This window comes from Tenebrio molitor, chromosome 8, assembly GCF_963966145.1.
Source record: "Tenebrio molitor chromosome 8, icTenMoli1.1, whole genome shotgun sequence".
Classification (NCBI taxonomy): Eukaryota; Metazoa; Arthropoda; class Insecta; order Coleoptera; family Tenebrionidae; genus Tenebrio; species Tenebrio molitor.
This window is the reverse complement of record NC_091053.1, coordinates 17,226,849-17,245,605: the sequence shown is the minus strand read 5'-3', so window position 1 is coordinate 17,245,605 and position 18,757 is coordinate 17,226,849. Positions and strand designations below refer to the sequence as shown.

The window sequence follows — 18,757 nt, the reverse complement described above, 5'->3', positions numbered from 1 at the left end:
GCAAGTAGTAGATGGAGAGATTTGACTCGGCATTCCACTTGTCTGGGATATGCGATATGGCCTTTTTACACATATTAAGATTTGGTGGTGTGGGAAAGAAAACCCACGAAAAAAATCCACCCAGAAGTGGGATTCGAACCTGATACTTCTCGAATGCAAAGTGGTGCGTTAAACGCTTGGCTACAGTGTCCAGCACTCAGCACCGCAGTTCACACAGTATTTACGAGTAGTACAATGCGCTGACAGGGAGAATAACAACATGTTTTGAAATGGGGAGCAAGCGTATTAATATGTAATACCTTTCATAATTAGTTAATGAGTAATGAGTAAATAATAAAAATAAATGTTGTTTAATAGTGTTTAATGGTAATCATATGCTCAAGGGCTAAAATGAACCTTTTAATCTCGAGAATGAAATTTATTACCCTTTATAAAATGGACGTAAGCGAAGATTCTTTCTAAAACTGTACGATGACTGGCCTGTAAGAGATTTAAAAATTAAAAAACGCAAAGATAAAAAGCGTGATGCCTTATTACCATATGGAATGGCAACGACGACCAATAGGAGCAACACCAACCACTTCATGATGAGGAACTGTGAGCCGCTATTTTTTCGGAGAGCTTTTATTGTGGAATATTGTAACTTGAGATCCGATAACATTCACTAAGCTAGCAGCAAAACACGTATCATTAAAATTATAAAAGTAATAAAAAACAAATCGAAAACTTGAATTATACAAGGATTTGTATCATTATCATAATCGTGTGGATACTGCTAGCTGATTTGCCATAACGATCATTCGTTGGAATTTTCTTCAAGTTGCTTTCTGTTTCCGTGCAACGCAAGCTATCTTCATTTCTTTAAATATGGAAATTTGGATCAATTATCAAAATTTGATTTATGCTCCTTTACCATATACCACAAAAATTCTTCAATGAGAAAATAATACTTACATGGCTAAATTTACACATATGTATTCATATCAACTAAAGAATTTTGATATCAACAAACTAAAAAAACAAACAAAATAAATACCTTCATGCACGTTTTAAAAACCTAAAAATCTTCTTCCAACAAATGTAATAAAATAACAATAGACTACTCGTTTTCGAAACTTCGAACGAACATTTTGGAAGTTGCTCTCACTTTTTTTAAGGTCCAACTAAGGATAGGCGGTTTTTAAATTGTTGTTTCACTTTATTGATATACAGGTGTTCACACAAGAGTACGAGGCTAACAAGCAACCCAAATTACATTTCACAGGCAACATGGTTTTTGCACGACCTCTATACAGGGTGTCCACGTAATAAATTTAATCACCAGTAGGACTCGTTAAAATAAACATTTTTGTGTGCAACCGCACGCGAAATGAGCACTTCGCGTGCGTACAACAGGCCGCGAAATTGAATTTCGCAGCCGTTGCCTTGACGACGGTCGTAAAAGTAAAAATCATTTTTATATTTATTTATTATCACAATTACAACATATCTATCTGCATATTTCCGGTGTAATCTTACAAAATCAGGATTGGATGCGGTTGAAGTTTGATTTTGTGTCAGGAACGGCCACTATTAGTACAGAATTTTCATCCAGTTTGAAATTTCCGCCAATTTCAAATGAGACAGCCGCATGAGAAGGAGTCGATAAGAAAGATCCCCATTATCGATCTATCATCTATATAAAACATACACATGTGAATTAGGTTAATTTTGGTTAATTTTTCACCGATCAAAAAGAGAAATATCTCGTAATAATTCCTGAATGTCATCAACAGACATTTTGGTTTATTTGTGTCTTTGCACAGCTCCTGATATTTCCACGATTAAAATAACCTAAAAAAGAGCAGATGATACAACCTAGCATAACATTGAGATTTGGCAACACAGCCTGGTCTGTCGTTTGCGTTCTGTTCTCTGTTATTAATTCTTCTTTTAAGTTATTTAAGTGCGATTTAATTGTTGAATTGTGCTTGATAAATGAATTGAAGGTAGGCTTTTACTATTTATTGTATTTGAATTGAAGTTTTCGCTTTAATTTTTTCAATAATAACAATTGTTTTTGTGCTTCAATTTATCAGCTAGTGCGCGATAAGTGACTGGCTGTGTGTTAATTCTTGCTGGCGCTATTATAACTTGTTATAATAATTTTGTACGAATAGTCTGTTCCGTTTGGAAGGGTGTTGCTAGTTTAAGCACCTCGCTAGCTTTAAGGTTGCCAGACTATCCAGTATCATGGTTCGTAAGAAACCTCCTTTAGTTGCGGATAATCCTAAGGATGTTTTGAAATCTGCGTGTCCTGGGTGTAAAATGGAGGTGGAAGAAAGTACAGGCATTAGATGTGATCTTTGTAAGTCTCACTCACACATCAACTGTATGGATGTTGCCCCTGAAGAGGCTCAACTCCTGCTTCGCATTCACAGAAGATCTTCTCATTTGAAGTTATTGTGTTTGAATTGTGATAGCGTTTTTCAGTGCTCTCCTTTGTTTCCGATTGATCCGACTGTTCCTTTAGAAGATAATGTGTTTTTGAAGTATGTTAGGAATATTGTTAATAATGCTATACAGCCCCTTCGAGATGAAATTTTTAAATTGCAGAAATCTGCTGCAATACCACATGAGCTACAACCATCGACGTCTTTTGCTGCTAAGGTTAAACAGTCTTCTGAAAACAATGTCATCTTCAAGCCCAAATCTGCTAAACAGTTTGTAACACAGACGAAGTCTGAAATCTTGAAATCAATTAATCCATTGCATGAAAACATTGACATTACTAGAGTAAAGGTGGCTTCAAATGGTGGGTTAATTATTGGTTGTTCTGGGAGTGAAGATGGAGATAAACTTATAAAAGTTGCTGAAACGAAATTGTCAGCTAAATATGACATTAAGAAGTTGGCTCCGGTTCTGCCTCGTCTTAGAATTGTGGGCATATCTGAGGATATTGGTAATTCCGAATTTCTTGACTACTTCAGGAAACAAAATCCGAGTGTAATCACTGATGGTTCTGTCGTCAATTTGCATAGATTTTGGGCTATAAAGAAAAACGGTAAAATATTTCAAGCTGAAATTTCGGTTGATTTGGATACATATAAATGTTTGCTTGAATGTGGCCATGTGCTCGTTGGTTTGAGTAGTTGCTCTGTTTACGACGCGGTCTCCGTGACTAGGTGTTACAGATGCCACGGTTTTAACCATAGTGCTAAATTTTGTAAGAACAATCCATTGTGCCCTTTTTGTGGTAAATCTCATGAAGAAAATGCTTGCGTAGGTGCTGATAATGAAACTAATCCCAAATGCCGAAACTGTAAGAACATTCGCATGTCGCAAAAATTAGATATTGACTGTAATCATGCAACATTTGAGCATGAGAAATGTTTTGCTTTTAAACTTGCCACAGCGAAGTTCAAAGAAAATCTGTTTGGCATCACAACTGAGCTGCCTGTGAGCAAAATTTCTGATGGACAGCACTCTGTGGCTGGTGATAGCTCTAATAAGTGACTAACTAATCTTTCTTCCAATCAGTGTGATAAAATAATAGATACTTTATCAATATTTTATCAAAATGTACGTGGCCTTAACACCAAATTGGTGCAATTTTATAATGCTGTATCTGTTCTTGATGTTGACGTGGTTGCTGTGACGGAAACATGGTTAAAAGACGATGTATTATCTACCGAATTGTTTTCCTCTGATTATATTGTGTTCAGAAAGGATCGTAATTTTAGTAGAACTTTTCAGTCCAGAGGTGGTGGTGTTGCTCTGGCTGTTAGATCTACATTGTCAGTGAAGCTGATGGATGTAGATTTAGCCTTTGATAATTTACCGGAAATTGATTTCATTTGTGTTAAGATTCATAATGTCAACTCCACTATCTACATTTGTCTTGTATATATTCCTCCTGGTCTGACTAGACATAGATATCATGAATTTTCTTATGCTTTCCTTTCCTTGCGGTTTCTGCATGGTTCTAAAATAATTTTCTTGGGTGATTTTAATGTCACTGAATACATTACCTTTTTGAATTTAGATCAACTACGGGGTAATGCAGTTCCGATTTTTCATATTTTAAGTGAGTTATCTATTCAGCAGCATAACTCTATTACTAATGATAATGATCGGCTACTCGATTTGGTTCTGTCAAATTTACATTGTAGTGTGACCAGGGGTGAGGAGGGTCTTGTCCCTGAGGATCCTCATCATCCATCTCTTTTGGTATCCATTGACGTTAGAATCAAGATAAGGAAGTTCATTTATGGTGTTGATGATGGTGATAATTTTAATTTTAGGGCAGTTGATATGGAGATGATGCGTAACGAACTTCTTCTTATAGATTGGTCTTTTCTTGAGAGCTATGAGGATGTCGATTTGGCATGCCATGGTTTCTACAATAAGTTAGTTGGGCTGTTTGACTTAATTGTTCCAAAGAAAAGAAAAAGTAGGCATAATTATCCGCCTTGATTTTCGTATGAGCTTATTAATAAAATTAAGTTGAAACACAGAATATTGAAGAAATTTAGGGTATCTGGCAAACTGTGTGATCTGGAGAAATTTAGAATGTTACGTCGAGATATTAAAGGTGATATTAAAAGGCAGTATGATCAATACGTTGCTAAAGCTGAGGCTGACATAAAGAGAGATCCTAATAAGTTCTGGCAATTCGTCAAATTCAAACAGAACGGTACTGGTATTCCTCTTAATATGACTTTTTCGGGAGCGGAAGTTTCTGGCGCTGATGAGATTACGGGAGCTTTTGCTAATTATTTTGAGTCTGCTTATTGTGAAAAAGCTTCAGTCATAGAGTCATCTGTTGAAGAATGGAGTACATCTTCTTCTTAATTGCTGTTAACGAACAAGATGTTTTGAATGCAATATCCAAACTTAAGTTGAAATTCACAGCTGGTCCTGATATGATCCCATCATTTCTAATCCGTGAATGTGTTGAGGCTTTCGTTTCTCCTTTGGTAGTGATTTTCAACTTGTGTTTGAAGACTAATGCGTTTCCTGCAATTTGGAAAACTGCAAGGGTTGTGCCGGTTTTTAAGAAGGGTGATCGCAGTTGTATTGAAAATTATCGGCCTGTTTCGATCTGTAGTAATTTTTCTAAGTATTTGAATTCATAATATCAGATAACTTGTCTTTTCATTTTAAAAGTTATATCTCAGAGTCACAACATGGCTTTGTGAGAGGTAGGTCAACGATATCCAATTTATGTACTTTCACACAGTATGTAGCTAATTCAATGGATCTGGGCCTCCAAACTGATGTGATAATACTGATTTTTCAAAAGCTTTTGATAGGCTGGACCATGAAATCCTTGTCAGAAAACTGGAGACATTAGGTTGCTCTTCTAACTTTGTAAATTTTTTGTATTCTTACCTGAGTGGTCGTAAACAGTTTGTTAGTGTTCATGGACACCGTTCTAATGTTTTTGATTGCTCCTCTGGTGTGCCTCAAGGATCTGTGTTGGGACCGCTACTCTTCAATATTTTTATTAATGACATAATTGAGAATCTTTCAGTATCCTGTTTGCTGTACGCAGATGATATGAAGATTTTTACGTCTATTAGAGAATTTGGTGATTGTATCAGGTTGCAGGATAATATTGATTTAATCTCCACTTGGTGCATACGAAATAGCCTTTAGTTAAATATAACCAAATGTGTTGTAATGACTCTTAGTAATAAAAAACACAAGATTGATTTTGATTATAATATTGATGGTGCTGTTTTGGAGAGACCTGAATTGGTTTCTGACTTGGGAGTACTGTTTGATAATAAGCTGTCTTTTACAGGCCACATCAACTCTGTTATAAAAAATTCCTGGAAGACCTATGGCTATATTATTAGGAATACCAGAGATTTCTCTAATATCTCCACATTAATACACTTATTTCAATCATTTGTCAGAAGTAAACTTGAATATGCGTCGATTGTTTGGTTTCCTCATCATGCTGTTCACATTGCTAGTATTGAACATTTGCAGCGTAGATTCTTAAAATACTTGTGTTTCAGAGAGGATGGACGCTATCCTCCTATTGGATATTCACAGACCATTTTATTAGAACGTTTCTCGTTTAAAAGTTTATCTGAACGCAATAAATTAATGAATTTATTGTTCTTGTACAAAATACTTCATAACTTGATTGACTGCTGTTCGCTGCTCAGTCAGATTAATTTTTGTGTTGGTAAGCATTCTATAACTACTCGTACTAAGAACTTATTTTATTTATCAACTCCAAGAACGGATTTTCTTAAATTTTCTCCTTTGAACAACATGCTCAATATTTCCAACTCTGTCGGTGATCTCGTTGATCTGTTCTCCTGTAGCATTGAAGTGTTAAAGTCGTTGGATCAAAATGATATAAAGTTAGAATTGTCAGTTTCTGACAATAATGAAGTTTCTAATAATTTATAACGAATATAATGAAACATTAATAGAAATTAAAGACACTTTATTACAAAAATTGAATATTTATTCTAAACGATTAAAAAGATATAAAAATAATAAACAACGGAAATTTGAAAATAAACTATTTAGAAATAATGAGAAGTTGTTTTACAAAAATTTAGCAGATAATAAAACTCAAAATAATAATGGTCTACCAAATATAAATGAAATTAAAGAATTCTGGTCAAACATATGGTCAAATGAAGTTCAATTTAATAATCAGGCAGAATGGATTCCTAATTTAGAAAATGAGATACCAGATAGTAATAATCCACATCATATTCAAATTAGCCTTGAAATTTTAGTTAAAAATATTAATAGTTCACATAATTGGAAATCCCCTGGAGGTGACCAAATTCATAACTTTTGGTTAAAAAAATTTACTTGTATTCATAAATGCTTACTTGATCACTTTAACGGATTTATTAGGGAACCTAACACATTTCCAGAGTTTTTGGCCCATGGTATAACATATCTGAAACCAAAAGATTCCGATACTAAAAATCCATCAAAATATAGGCCAATCACATGTCTGCCTACAATTTATAAAATTATGACATCTTGCATTAAAGTAATAATTTACGACCATTGTCAAAAATTAAATATACTTAATGAAGAACAAAAAGGTTGTGTTAAGGAGTGTTTTGGTTGTAAAGAACAACTCATAATAGATACGGTAATAATGGAACAAGCTAGAAAAAATAATAGAAATATTTGTACCGCATTCATAGACTACAAAAAAGCCTATGATTCAGTACCACATTCATGGTTAATTAAAATTCTTAAAATTTATAAAATTAATTTGGATTTGATTAACTTTTTATCCCATGTTATGACATTTTGGAAAACTACTTTAAATTTATCAATAAACAATACTAAATTAAAATCCGAGCCTATTCAAATTAAACGGGGAATTTATCAAGGAGATTCTTTAAGTCCTTTATGGTTTTGTCTAGCCATCAATCCTTTGACAAATCTATTAAATAGCACTGGATATGGTTTCAATATTAGAGTTAATAATACCACACTATCCAAATTAAATCACCTTCTTTATATGGATGACATAAAACTTTATGCATCTAAAAAGAATCACATTTTATCTTTACTAACAGTAACTGAAAATTTCTCAAATGATATTGGCATGAGTTTTGGTATTGATAAGTGTAAAACGCAATCAATATGTCGTGGTCATTACGAAAATTTAGAATATATAACTAAAGAAGGAGAAATCATTAAAAATTTAAATAAAGGAGAATTTTATAAATATTTAGGTATTAATCAATCAAATCATATTCAACATTCAATTATAAAAGAAAATTTAGAAAAACAATTTTATTTAAGAATTAAATCTATTTTAAAATCAAAATTAAACGGTAATAACTTAATTAAAGCAGTTAATACATATGCTGTTCCATTGTTGACCTATTCTTTTGGTGTTATAAAATGGTCCAAAACTAATTTACAGAATATAAATATTCAAACTAGAGTTCTCTTTACAAAATTTTGTAAACATCACCCCAAATCTGCTATTGAAAGATTTAATTTACCACGCGAAAATGGTGGTAGGGGTTTTTCAAATCTAGAAATTTTACAACACAATCAAATTGCTTCACTAAATAGTTATTTACATTAGAGTACGGGAAGTGAATTTTCCGGCACGACAACTGGTTTCGGGCACGATGGCGCAGCCGAGTGCCTGATTAGTTGGAGGGCCGGAAAATACGTCCCGTACGACATTTGTATTAGACTTTTCGGCTGACCAAAATATTAAATCTTCTAAAAATCAAGACTAATTTTATTGTAGAATTTAAAATCGTCAATAAAGAATCGAATGCTGTGGAATCAATTCCTTGACGACCGTGACCGCTCATTTGTTTTTTTCCTAACAAATTATTTGCCGGCTAAATTTTCACGGTCGTGCTTCAAAATTTGATTTTGGTGTATTAATCGAGTGAAAAAAATGTCTAGTATATAATATAGAGTGAGTTAAATGTGACACCAGAGGCAGTACAACTAGTGGCAGGACTAAATTCTGAATTATTACCACAAAAATCGAAACGTTACATAGGACAATTTCTTCTCACGAAAGTATGTAATAACTATTCTTTAATTCACAAATTTTTAATAAACCATATTTTATTACAGACAGTTTTATTAATAGGTGTTTGTGGTGCCTGTCTCCGAAAGGAGTTATATACTCTGAAAATGGAAAATGTCAAGAGAAGATATTATATTGATAACTGACACAAAAACCAATATTTGTAGATCATTTGCCATTACCAATCCAAACTGGGTTGAAACTGTGAAGAAATATATGGAAGTCAGGTTAAATTGGTATTAATAAAATTGACAAATATTTGAACCTTGATTGCCCTATGGACACAAGATTGAAGTTCCTAAAATGATTCGTGATGACTGATAACCTTCCTTCAACATCAAAAATAAAATGTACTGTGTTGCAGCTATAGCTCAAACAATGGTGAGTTGTGTCACAAACTTCGATACTGTGCTTTAATCTACTTGAATTTTTAGCACTTGCTTCCAATATAACTATGTACCAGCAGACAATTCCATCACCAGTACCGTAAGAGAAGCACCAGTACAACATATTGACATTCAACCCAGAAGTAATAAAGCTGACTGTTACCAAATTGTTTCTGCATTGTTCTCTAAAGGGGAGAATTGTAACAATAATGTTTACAACTGTAATTTTACAAAATAAATTATGTTAATAATGTTGCAATTTATTAAAATGTCTTGTACTTTCTGGTGAAAACGAATCATCTTTCTTCAGGTGAATACAAGATTTTGGGGTTAGAATGTTTTGTAAATTTTTAGTTTCCAGTTGCACTTTAGCACTAACAGCTAGTACTGGATAAAGTAGGTACACAAAACCATATATCAACTTCTGTGGTTTAGTTTTATTGTGCAATTTTGCAGATATTTATTAAATACCTGACAATTGTCAATAAATCAACGGTGTCCGCACATTTTTCCCGTACTCCACTAGATTTTTCCCACATTCCACTAGAAATTTTTGACATTGTACGGGAAATCGCACCTCCCTTGACCTAAAGTGTAAGGTAACGCTATATTTCCCAGATTGGGAGGCCGAAAAAATTATTTTCTCAATAGAGCTCGTGATAACACTTTTTTTAATGCTTTGGTTTCAGCGGATAAAGGTTACACACCTTTAAATTTAAGTGATAATGTAATTTCAGATATTGTTGAGCCAAATATACCTGACACTATAGCAAATATAAAACAAAAGTCTTTACATGGGAGATATTTTAAAGAGCTAGAACAGCCAGAAATTAATATTCAAGCTTCTCATGCATGGCTTAAAAAATCAAATATTCATCCTGAGACTGAGAGTTTTATATTTGCAATACAAGATCGTGTTATAAATACAAGAAATTATAAAAAACACATATGCGGTTTACAATCGATCATCGATAAATGTAGGATTTGCGGAACTGAAGGGGAAACCATTGAACACATCATTTCTTCTTGCACCGATTTGGCTCAAAGCGAATATAAAAAACGTCATGATATATTCGCAAAAATTATACACATGAATTTAGCAGTTAAATTCAATTTATTAAAGGATACACAACCACATTACATTTATAAACCAGAAAGTTGTTTAGAAAATGACAATTACAAATTATATTTTGATCGCACAATTTTAACTGACATTCACATTCAGCATAACAGACCAGACATTATTATTTTAAATAAACAACAAAAGCAAGCATATCTTTTAGATATAGCTGTTCCAAATTCACACAATATAACACAGACATATAATACAAAAATTAATAAATATTTAGAACTCTCCGTTGCTATGAGAAATCTTTGGTGTTTAGAAAAAATTTCGATTTTACCATTTATAATTTCAGCAACAGGAATAGTACCACAATCTCTTTTTAAAAATTTAAAAATTTTGGACTTAGAGAAAACATTAGTGGTTGAAATTCAAAAAGGTATATTATTATACTCATGTCATATCGTGAGGAAATTCCTTAACATTGACACAGAACATAATACACAACAAAGTCAAAATGCGGAGGCGAGACGCCGGTAATTATGTTGATAAGCACTGCACTATTACTTGATAGTATTATCCGTAATAGTGTATGTACTCCGGCAAAATTGCCGTGCCGCCGGGTGGAGGTGGGATAGTCGAAGAAATAATAATAATAATAATAATAACAGAACTTAACATTTACCTTCCACAATAAATAAATTCCAATAAATAGGTAAGCCAGTACAACATTATCCAACACAGTTTTCACATTCTTCTTGTTACACCAGTCTCAAAGTCACTGTAACATTTGTCATATTGCTGTTTCGATTTTTCAGGTTTCAAATGCGACACTGCATAATTTATAATATTTTTTTAACTCTGGATGAGTACACGGAACTGAAACATTGTAATTTTCTTCGGACATTTTTGCAATTTTTCTCAAAGTCAATTGTTTTATTTATGTCGTTTCCATAGCGACATGGCGACATGTAGGCCGAATTTATTTTTATTGACAATGAAGGAAATTTTACTTGTTCATTTTATAATTACAAATTTTCGGGTTGCACACAAAATGTTGTGTACACCTTGGCTACGAAATCCTCTGACGATCTCGAGATTGTTTGACTCGGCCGCAAAGCGGCCTTGGCGACAATTTTTCTCTCGGTTCGTCAAAGTACGATTTCGCATCCTTGATATACAAATAACTATTTTTCTTTATCATTTGTTCGGCAAAATTTTCAAAGCAGAGTTAAAATTAAATATGATTTGAACCCTAAAATTCATACCCGCTCATGTGTTTACACATCCATTGAGAACGAAGCACGAAAAAAGAATTACTCGATTAAAATCCTAGAATGAAAAACAATAAAAACTGCTAGTATTGAAACAGCGACCGTTCTTTCTTTAAAAAATTGGTAAAGTTTTTACCGCACAAAAACATTTTCACTCTCTGTTTAGTTTCAATTGATGCAGGCTTGTGTCTTTCGGACCACAGAGGCCTGTTTTCGCACTACATTTCCGGATTTTCACGTATATTTTCGGCCGTTTGCATCAGACGGACAGTTAATTCTTCAATGGTATTAACTGGATCATTCAGCACATTTTGAAGAAAATCCAAATACGCTGCATCATTCAAACGTGGAGGTAAATTATGGGGCCCAATTAAACGATTTCGATTTCGTCCATTGTAAATAATCGACTTCGAAAATTTTGTACCTCGTCGATCTTCCGGCCACGTCATTGACGAAAAGCAATCCTCCGAAATGAATCTCCATGTTGAAGAGCTTGAACACGTTGGACATGGTAAAGATGTAACGTGCGATAGACAATAAAAGTGGAAGCACCGAAACATAAAGCAAGTCTTCTGATACTCAAATTTGGCTCTTCTTCATAGGCTTGTAAAATTTCAGGTTATATTTCCAAAACGTGGTCACTTCGTAATAGTGTATGTACTCCGGCAAAATTGCCGTGCCGCCGGGTGGAGGTGGGATAGTGAATAAATTTAAGGCGGAATATTGCCTAAGGGAGTCCCTTTCGGCTCAGGGACGCGAGGGTCGCGCGTTCGATTCCGACCCAGGGCGGAAAAAAAAGGCGATATTCTCTCTCGTGATTCGGAAGTCCCGATCTATTGAGTTTGTCATCACGCCCCTCATAGATTTGTCAACCAGTCCTAGACTGTGTAACAATATTTTACATTTCATAATAATATGTTTATTTGTGTTAATATGCAATATTTATTGTTTTCAACTGTCGTAAATTCTCATTTTTCTCCTTTGTAAACTGGCTCTTAACTGCCCTAAAGCAAAATGAGCAGATAACGAACCGTCGCCCTAGACAACACATTTACGAGTAACGTTACATTTCTGACAGGTCTTAAAAAATTTGTCAAAAGTGTCAAAAGTAAATGTGAAATCATTTTTAAAAGATTTGGAAGCTTCAGGGACGTCGTTTCAAACAATAAAATTTTGTATGCAACTCATTTCTGGGTCTTAAAACCCTCCCTACGCTCGTCTTGTCCCTCGGGCAATTAGAAAAGCCCAATTTACTCAGAAACTCGTTGCATAAGTAATTATTACACATGTCCCAAACAAAAGAAAAATCAGTTACATCGATATTACCTAGTAACGACCGAAGAAGAAAAAAAAAAAGAAAAAGAAAAAAGAACAAATTACATACTTCAAATCATTAGAAGAATCATTTTTTTCTGACGTGGCCCAGGATGGTATCTTTTTGGAAATCGCTCTGCGTACTCTCCGGACGCCGCAGCTGCATTCTGATAACAGTGATAACGTGATAACATTGCCCATACATCAGCAACATATCTGTGAGTGATAATGATAAAGCCATTCCGACTAATTAAATGACAACTCTGACAGTATTTTTGATTAACGTCAATGCTCATTTGACTTTTTTTTGTCAATTCTAATTTCTAACAAATCAGCGCAAATGTGAGCAGGACCGGTTTCAAAAATTTCAAAAAATTAACTTATTGTATCTTCATTGCCGTACACATTTTACTAAGGTGATTTTGGCTAAAACTCTTTAGAACAACGCATACTATCATATGTTAAAAGGAACGCCTCAACTTCGAAAACACCCTGTATAAAACTGAAAGAGGTATAGAAATTTTTTATTATTTTTCTTATTATTTTCTAACATGAGTTGACATAGCGCCATTGTATACTTACACAAAAATCAAAACAAATTCTTAGTTCAATACTTTTTATTTTTTAAATGTTAATGTTCGTTTTGTTACCATGGCTACGTTCTTGTATTTGGTTATGTTGCTACAGTTACTGCAAACTGATGTCAACTTGACTATGGTGGAAAAATAAAAATCCCAATATTTCTAATTTTGAATGGTTCAAATCCCGATGGATAAAAGAGCCTGTTAATTTTATCCATGGCTGGGAACCAATAAAAGCTCTCTTTTACTTTGTTGATGGATTAAATGACGATTTCGAGTAGAGCTTTCACATCAATAATGTTGCTTTTATCTGATGATCGTAGATAATAGTTATTTTTATATCAAGTGCGTGAAATGAGTGTTTTTTTGGGTTTGAATAAGTCTTTTACACCGAGACGCATATTACGTATACCGGGTGATTCAGATTGGTATTCGCGCCCCTATATCTTTTTTATTTTAAGAAAAAAGTATAGCAAACCATATATATTTGTAAATCGCTTATGAAACTACAATAGGTGACGTTGTCAAATATTCTCTACGATAACATATGTCAAAGTTAAGACAGTCAACTTTTTTTTTAAATGGTACATTATACATTTCTTAATCTATTCTTGTAAAGCTTTTTTTCTACAGTTGAATGTATAAAAAAGTTGACACTTGCAATAAGAAAAAATCGAGAAAAAAAAAAAAATATGATTTAATTTATTCGAAAGTGTTATTTTCTAAAAATAGCTAGTTAGCCATGGAGACAATTGAATTTTGACATTAATAGCGTTAATTATTAACGTACCTACATTTAAATAAATAGCTATGTTATAACCTAGATTTAAATAAATAACTATGATATAACATCTGGCTTCGAAACCTAACTTCTTCCTGACTATACCGCTTTGAATGCATACACGATGAAAATATGTAGTTGAATTTTGATACTGCATGAATGACATGATGAATCTTGGGAATCGTATTCGAAATATTCGAATATTTGAATAGGTGACTATGTAAAATTCGAATAAGTGTAAAGTGTATTCTAATATTCGAATAAATTAAATTCAGGATGGATCGGGTATTTCACTGTCAAATCATTTTATTTTTTGGCTATGTAATTCTTAAAATAGTAAGATCCAGCTCAGTGGGGATTTGGTATTTCGTCCGAGTCTCAGTTTTCTGGCCGAGGCGCACCCGAGGCGTAACAAACAAGCTCAAATCATTTTATTTTTTGGCTACGTGGTTGTCTTGTAAATAGTGACATGCAGGGAACCAACATAATGCGAATTTACAAATGTTTGGCTAGTAAGAGCTAGTAAGCTCTTTTTAGAAAATAACGCTTTCGAATAAATTAAATCATATTTTATTATTTCTCTCTATTTTTTTCTGATGTAAGTGTCAACTTTTTTTACACATTCAAATGTAGAAAAAAAAGCTTTAAAAGAATAGGCTAAGAAATGTATAGCGTACTATTTAAAAAAAAAAGTTGACTGTCTTAACTTTGACATATGTCATCGTAGAGAAGATTTGACAACATCATCTATTGTAGTTTCACAAGCGATTTACAAATATATGGTTTGCTATACTTTTTTCTTAAAACAAAAAACATATAAGGCCGCGAATACCAAACTGAATCACCCGGTATATTTATGTATTGAACGAGTGCGAAATGTGGCAAATTAGTCACGAAAGAAATTTTTTCTTTCATTTTCTCCTGAATTTTTTGGCACCGATAACGAGAAATCATTTCATACGTTATTTTAAAAATTATAAATAAACCTTAGATTAGTTGTTACGGTAAGTTGTGTTTTATTTTATTATTGTTTGGTTGTGCAATTCACAAAAAAACTATAACAAATATTTCTCCATGACATTCTGTAATTCTCTCATTAGTAAGTAATGGTGAATATTATTAATTTGCAATTCCAACCGTAACATTCCTATTATGAGTAGGTGTTCGATAATAGATTATATTACGGTCAATCATCTATTAAACTGTAAATTTTAAAAAAAATCTGCAGTTCCAAAAAAGTCTGTTTGTATTATTTTAATGATTCTTATTTTGCTGCTAGCTTAGTGAATTTCGTCGGATCTCATGTGACAATATTCCACAATAAAAGCTCTCCGAAAAAATTGCAGCTCACAAGTCCTCATCATGAAGTTGTTGGCGTTCCTTCTATTGATCGTCCTGGCAATTACATATGGTAATAAGGCATCATGCTTTTTATATTTGTTTTCTAATTTTTAATTTTTTAATTTTTTGCAGGTCAGTCAAAGTTTATTTTTAAAAAGCGATACTTTGATGAAGATGATTTTGATGATGAAGATGAGCTTCCTTGGGACTATGTTCGAAATTAAAAGGCTCATTGTAGCCCCTGAGCATAATGATTACTAAATATTAAACACTTTTTAACAACACTTGGTTCTATTATTTACTCCTTAATTAATTATGAAAGCTATTATTAATACGCTCACTCCCTATTTCAAATCATGTTGTTATTCTGCATTTCAGCCTATTGGAAATATTCTTTAATATCTCTGAACTTGTGGTTTATTGGTTCAATATTATCTCTTATATCTCGAACGCTTCTTTTAAGCTCATCTACATTATTAACTCTTACTGGAAATTACTGTTACATCTCAGGAATGTAGAAGAAAAGTAACCTATGTTTTACGACTTACCAGACGATTATTATGAGAAAATTACCAGAGTTCGATAAGTGCAACCAGAAGTTGCAACATCATGCAAATAACCTTGCCGGAATTACTCATCCTACAATTCATTCAAAAATGCCCTTAACATTTCTTCCGTATTGCCTTGACTTTAACTGAAAATAGCATAGTTATTTAAGATATAAGTGTAAAAAGTTATCCTTTATTGCACGAACGGGTTTAAAATACAGTGTGGAATAAAATGATTTACATCTAGTTACCTTTGCATTACCCTTGTAAAAATACGAAATGCCGCTCTACAAAAAAAAGAAAGCCTAACCTCAAAATATTCCAAAATTCCAAATGTGATTTATTGCAAAGGGATGATATGAATGCAAAGTAGAGATTGAAATTAAAAAGGAGGAACAAAAGCAAGTCACAGCTAGTGTTGAAAGTAGCCACCAACGTTTGTTAATTCAATTTGGTAAATTGTCACAATTGTCAATTCGATTGATGACATTTATTGACAGAACTAATAGTTCGGCACTTTTTTTTTTTTTTAATAACCAAAGTCGTTTGAGAACCACGTCGTTTAGCAACCTAAACAATGTTTTCAACAAATCAGCTAGGAGAAGCTTTTGAACTGCAGTCACTCGATAAGGACAAATCTTGTGTAATTCAAGTTTTCGCTTTATTTTTTATTACATCTCTAACACCACGACCTGCTAGATAGTCAGAGTGTCTATAGCGGCCTGGGCGTAGACCGAAAAATCCTATTGCCCTCATGATTCTGACATTTGGGGTTGTTTTCGGGGGTTGCTGTTAGTAACTAACTGTCATGCTATCAAATGTGTGACGCCATGTGCATAGTGACAATTTAGACATGCAGTCCACACTCCACACACATGTATCTGAGTAGTTGTCCAGTGATAAATGATACTTTACTTTAATTGTAATTACAGTTTGGATATTCTGAAGAAGCAAGATATTGCGCACTGGTTCGGTTGTGCGGAAGGAACAAAGTTTCGGCGCCGCGTTTTTTGAAAATATCAGAAAATGTCAGTGGCGAGTGCAAATTCACAGAATAATAATTTGTCCAAAATTATCTAATTACATTCAGAACTGTACAAAACTTAAAGTATACTTTCCACTCATTTCCACCAGGAATGGCACGGATTAATTAAGTAAATATAATTGTTTTGTTATGGACTCATTTTTATCTGAAATGATCCGCTTAGGAAATAATGTACCTACTGCAAATCCAAGATTGAGATTGTAATTTTAATATTATTCCAGAAATAGGTTTACAACTAAGGGAACTTGTTGCTGCATTTACCGCAATATCAGTTCTCATATGATAAAAAAGCCAATTCATAAACACTAACAGCAAAATAGGTACTAGAAATACCATACAGAACTAGCATCAACTAAATTAATAAAATGTTTGTTATTAAAGTTCTTTTTAAACTGTGAGACTCTTGACATTGCACTTTGACAACTTCACTGAATTCATTACATTTTTGTTTGTGAGATTATGATTATTTAGTGACATTCCCCCCTAAAGTGGCGCCGTGGAGATCACAGGCACTAAAACTTCGCCCAGGCAGATCTATAGTGAAATATGTCAATCATCAAGACGGCGGTGCCTAACACAAACAGAAGGGGGTGGAAAATGAATATTATCGGAAACCTGTCCGAGTTTCTTCGAAAAACTCAACTTTATGGTTTCGACATTTGAGTTATCGCATGGTTAAAATAATTTGAACACGTCCCTTTCTAAGAAATGAATCGAGCTTTCGACTTATTGGGGAAGGCAGCAGTACAGGGTAGTAAAAATTTTAGCAGAAGGGGGGCCACTACTCCTAGTCTCTTTATTCAATTGAACATGATTTTTTTTTATAAATAAAGACTACTGTTACGTTAAGAAACATCCATCGAACTGTAAACGTTAAATCAACCAGAAGAAGCTTTGGGATTGCAGCCGCTCGATAAGGGTAAAGATGCAAAAATCCTTATGTAATTCAAGTCATCGCTTCTTTTTCCATTATATCCCCAACTGTTTGAACAATTTCTGAAATGTTCATTGATGGTCCTGCTTCATGAAAAATGTGACACAGTTATTTGAAAAAATGTGTAGTTAACCACGTTTGCTAAGACTTCCGGGTGCTGGTAATGAGTTTTTAGGTACCCTTAATGAAAAAGGTAATTTTACGTACTCCCATGCGTAACTGTTTTTCGGGCGCACTTTTCAAGGCAGGGACCGTAGCGCCATCTATTGGTCAATTTAGTAAGTTAACAACGAAACCGACAAAACCGTGTAAACCGACTGAAAATCAATCAATGACAGTAAAATTTACCTAACCCCATTGATTTACTTCTGGTAGTGGTTATTTGATGAATTGATGATAGCGACAGTGAAATTGACGTAGCGATGACTGATACGCCGCCGGACATTGCAGACGAAGCTAGCGCTGCAAAACAATACTTGCTTCCGAAAAAATCTGGAGACCTGTATAACATTCAAAATGTCGACCATAAGTCAAAGATTTATATTTCTTCGCTTTTTGTGAAAAGAAAGCAAGTAAGACATTTTCACTGTATTTAGTTATTTTCTTCTTGTTGCACCATTGTAGTTAAAATGTATTACTATAATGAATTTGTAATTCTTTCAAGGATGTCTTTTGCTTTGTAGTTCGTGCGGTTGCCTAAAAAATTAGCACCTCGGCCAAAAAGTGCCTTTTGTTCTCACCTGTTTTCAAGTCTCGGCTCCGCCTCGAATAGAAAACCCAGACTCGGACAAAAAAGATGCACTTTTTAGCCTTGATACACAAATAACTATTGTGTGCAACCATACGCGAAATGAGCACTTCGCGTGCGTACAACAGGCCGCGAAATTGAATTTCGCAGCCGTTGCCTTGACGACGGCCGTAAAAGTAAAAGTCATTTTTATATGTACC

At 33.7% G+C, this 18,757-nt stretch overlaps 1 protein-coding gene and 2 long non-coding RNA genes across 3 annotated transcripts in view; 1 reads left to right on the top strand and 2 right to left on the bottom strand.

Moving 5' to 3' along the window:
* LOC138136729 (G-protein coupled receptor dmsr-1-like) overlaps window positions 1–18,757 on the top strand; it is a 79,472-nt gene that overhangs the window by 46,022 nt on the left and 14,693 nt on the right. The window lies entirely within an intron of this gene.
* On the bottom strand, window positions 345–861 carry LOC138136730 (uncharacterized). Its single transcript, XR_011161409.1, has 2 exons — window positions 538–861; window positions 345–480 (listed from the first exon to the last, which is right to left on the bottom strand). It is a non-coding gene; the product is annotated as an uncharacterized lncRNA (long non-coding RNA).
* Window positions 8,315–8,945, bottom strand: LOC138136731 (uncharacterized). Its single transcript, XR_011161410.1, has 2 exons — window positions 8,808–8,945; window positions 8,315–8,744 (listed from the first exon to the last, which is right to left on the bottom strand). It is a non-coding gene; the product is annotated as an uncharacterized lncRNA (long non-coding RNA).